The 3,887-nt window shown below is 44.2% G+C and overlaps 1 non-coding gene across 1 annotated transcript; it reads left to right on the forward strand.

The window, feature by feature from the left end:
- The first annotated feature begins 278 nt into the window (after nt 1-278).
- On the forward strand, nt 279-351 carry TRNAE-UUC. The gene has a single exon. It is a non-coding gene; the product is annotated as a tRNA-Glu (tRNA).
- Nucleotides 352-3,887: the final 3,536 nt, after the last annotated feature.

Here is a 3,887-nt window from a genome sequence, read left to right on the forward strand (position 1 = left end):
TGTAAAATAAAATCTCTGTTTTGACCAGACACAATCTAACCTGGATCTTTAACTGAATTTTGTTTGTTCAGTATTTTCCTTCTAACTGAAGGGTACAAAAGCAGAACTAGCCAATCTTTTGTTCTCCCCAAACGTAAAATCCAGGCGTAGTCTTTGATGCAGAACTGGTTTTGGCCCGAAGCACCTATATACATCTGCTATACAGATCAACCATTGCTAGCCAGGAGTCCTCATTTCTACTGTTGATCGATCCTGAATTAAGAATCGTCTAGAGGAATTTCCTGGCAGTTCAGTGGTTAGAACTCGGCACTTTCACTGCTGAGGGCCCAGGTTCAATCCCTGGTCAGGGAACTAAGATCCCATAAGCCATGTGGTGGGGTCAAAAAAAGAAAAAAGAAAAATCCAAACACCTTTACTATACCATACTAGAATCATCAGGACAATGTAGCTCTCCTTTTACTAGAAAACTCCATTATTTGGAATCTTCTCTTCTCCCAAACACTCTGTACACTATCACACCATTTTAGATAAAAGACTTGAGCCTCTCAGATTTTGGTATTCTTGGAGGGTCCTGGAACCAATCATCCACCCTCCTAAATATACCAAGGAAATGACTATTCCGTACTAAGGAAGCCAGTCCCAGTGATGTATTTACAGCACAAAGGTAAAACAGTTGTTCTGAACTGTGTCCCTCCAAAAGATATTGCAGGTAGGATTCTGCACCCAATTACAATAGGTGATTATTCTCCCCACACCATCAAGCAATTCTCTGATACCAGCTGGGAGTCATACAAGTAAACTCAATTTAGATGTTATCTATCTGGAGAAAACATCAGACCCCACAGGTTAAGGGCTCAGTCCTACAAGACTGTCCCCCACCCCACTTGCCAATTGCCAATTCCAAGTCCAGGTTGTCACCTACCTGTGCACGTGTGTGTGCTAAGTCATTTCAGTGGTATCAGACTTTTGCGACCCTATGGGCTGTAGCCCACTGGACTCCTCTGCCCATGGGATTCTCCAGGCAAGAGTATGGGAGTGGGTTGCATGCCCTCCTCCAGAGGATCTTCCCGACCCAGAGATTGAACCCACATCTCCTATGTCTCCTGCACTGGGAGGTGGTTTCTTTACTGTGAGAGCCACCTGGGAAGCCCAACCAGCTTTCTGGATTGAAACTTCGATGACCACCTCCTTGGATTTGATTAATTTGCAAGAGCATAACAAACTCAGAACTCTTAGAAACTTACTTACTGCAGATTTATTATAGAAGGATATAACTCAGGAAGAGCCAGATGGAAGAGATGCATAGCGCAGGGCGAGTGGGAAGGACATTCTCCCTGAGCACTCCACCCTTCCTGAATCATGTGTTCACCAACCCAGAAGCTCTGCACACCAAGTCCTGTTGGGTTTTTACAGAGGCTTCACTACATGGACATAATTGATTAAGTTATCAGCCACTGGTGATTGAACTCAAACTCTAGCCCCAGTCCCTTTTCCTGAGGTTGGACTGGGGAAGACTGAAAATTCCAACCCTCTGATCACCTGGTTGTATTTTCTGGCAACCAGCCCGCATCCTTAGAGGCCATCCAAAAGTCATTTCTTTTACATAACTCCATGCTGGCCACCACTGAGGAAGAAAAGATAAGGCATGCCCTTTCATAAAAGAGTCGGACACTACTGGGTGACTGTTTACTCATGCAATGTAAATCCAAGGTGGTATCAGGGAAGACTTCCTGGAGGAGGTGGACCTTGAATGACAAATAAGTACTTAGACCAATGGAAATGAGAAAAGGGATAACCCAGGGACAGGAACAGAGCAGGCAAATGCATGAGACAGGATGGAAAGAGCAAGAACTGTTATCACCCTCTATTTGTTGGGTCATGGTCTACCTTAAGGGAAGTGGTAGGACAGATGCTTGGGAAGGTAGATTGGGAGGTGATCCTCCAAGGCATTGAATACCAAGCACATAATAAAGATCCAATAAACCGGAATCTTCAATAAAATGGATGCTTATTTTGTTTGTTTGCTTGTTTCTGTACTTTTTTAAAAGATGCAAATTTTAAGTGATATTAATCTATTGGACAGAATTTCTCTATTGAGGCACAAGATATGTGACTGTTTCTAGTATACTGCCTGGTGCACAGTAGGTGATCAATAGATATATAAGCTAAAATTTTAAAATATTAGTCAAGGAAATCTTACAATCCATGCTTCAGTACAGGAAGTGATTCTGAAATGATGGAAGTAGTCCTACCATAACCCCAATCTATCTGTGTGTCAGAATTTTCCTCCTTTTTTCTAAAGAGGGTATTGTCTTTCGACACATCTGTCTGTGAAAACCATGATCCCCTATAGTGTCATTAAACAAATGCTTATCTAGAATCCTTTATATGTCAGGCAATGATTCAGGCACGAGTGATAGATGTTGGAAAACAAGACAGAAATGTCCCTGCCCTCCTGGGGGTTCTAATCTAGCCAGAGAGACAGACCACAAACAAGCGAATAGATAAATGAGTAAACAGAATGATGTTTGATAGCAATAGGACTATGGGAAATATAAAGCAGGGTGAATAATTGATTCAAAATTCATTTAAACAAGATATATGAGCATCTACGACAAGCTAGGCACTGGTGGGTACTGGAGATAAATCAATGAGCAAAACCTGACTGATGGGGACTTCCCTGATGGTCCAGTGGCTCCCTACGCAGGGGACCCAGGTTCAATCTCTGGTCCAGGAACCAGATCCCACATGTCACAACTCAAGATCCTGTACACTGCAATGCCACAACAAAGATCAAATATCCCACGTGCTGGAACTAAGACCGAGCACAACAAATAAATGTTAGAATAATTTTTTAAAGGGATAGCCTTTTTAGATTTTTTTTTAAACAAAACCTGACTGACAGATCCCTGCCCACTGGATCTTCATTCCAGCTCCCAGACATGGTAGAGGGTATCCAGTAGAGGGAGGGATCCTATTTTAGAAGCAGTGATGGGGGATGCCTCTTTGAGGAAGAGACTTCTGAGCTGCAGAGGAAGTCCCTCCAAGAACCTGGCAGGCAGAAGAGCAGATGCAAAGGTCCTGAGGCAGGAAGGTGGCCAGCAGAGCTGAAGTGAAGCAGGAGGGAACAGACACTCTGTGGAAAAATCCCAAATTTCCAAATTCTATTTGGGTAAGGGAGTCCTGGGACATGGGTCTAGGAGTGGGGATGGGAGATGGGAAGTTTCACATCCTTCTTCCACTCACCCATTTTTCCGATGCCTGGGACAGAACCCTGAAAGGGACATGTTCAGCTTTCAGAGGACAGGTGAGGCAACACTGGTGTGCCCCCACCCTCCAGGGCAGCAGCCCATCAGTCCTCTCCAAATTTTAGAGGCTTCCTCTGCTACATGCATTTCCACTCCCTCTAGTAAGGGAGTGGAGGCATCCAGGGCAATGTGCTATAACAGTTATAACTAGCTTCACACCACCACCCCACCACCACCATCCCCGAATCCTAGCCAGCCACCTGTCACTTCTCTGCTTTGTTAGAGCTTAGAGTTTGTCGGTTCTCAGGTGCAAAAGAATGTGACATGAGCTGTGTTTTGATCTGCTTTGCTTGGTTCTGCTTTCTTTTGCTTGGTTTTGCTTTCTCCACCTAGGGAATTCCTTCCACCCCCAAGCAGCCTAGACAAACTCACTTTCATTCTTGTGTATTTTCCACCTCTGGGTGTGAAGCTGTCAGACCTGACAACCAGCAAAGAAAGCCATCTCTACAAGGACAGCTTCTCTGCAAAGGTGTAACACGATGCTTTTGGAGGTAATTTACACTGGAAGTAGATGTTGAAAGTTACTCTTAATTTGCAGCTCACTGGCATTTCACACCAGGACTCACTAGTCCTTGAGGT

Source organism: Bison bison, unplaced genomic scaffold, assembly GCF_000754665.1.
Source record: "Bison bison bison isolate TAMUID 2011002044 unplaced genomic scaffold, Bison_UMD1.0 scf7180017861046, whole genome shotgun sequence".
NCBI classification, from domain to species: Eukaryota; Metazoa; Chordata; class Mammalia; order Artiodactyla; family Bovidae; genus Bison; species Bison bison.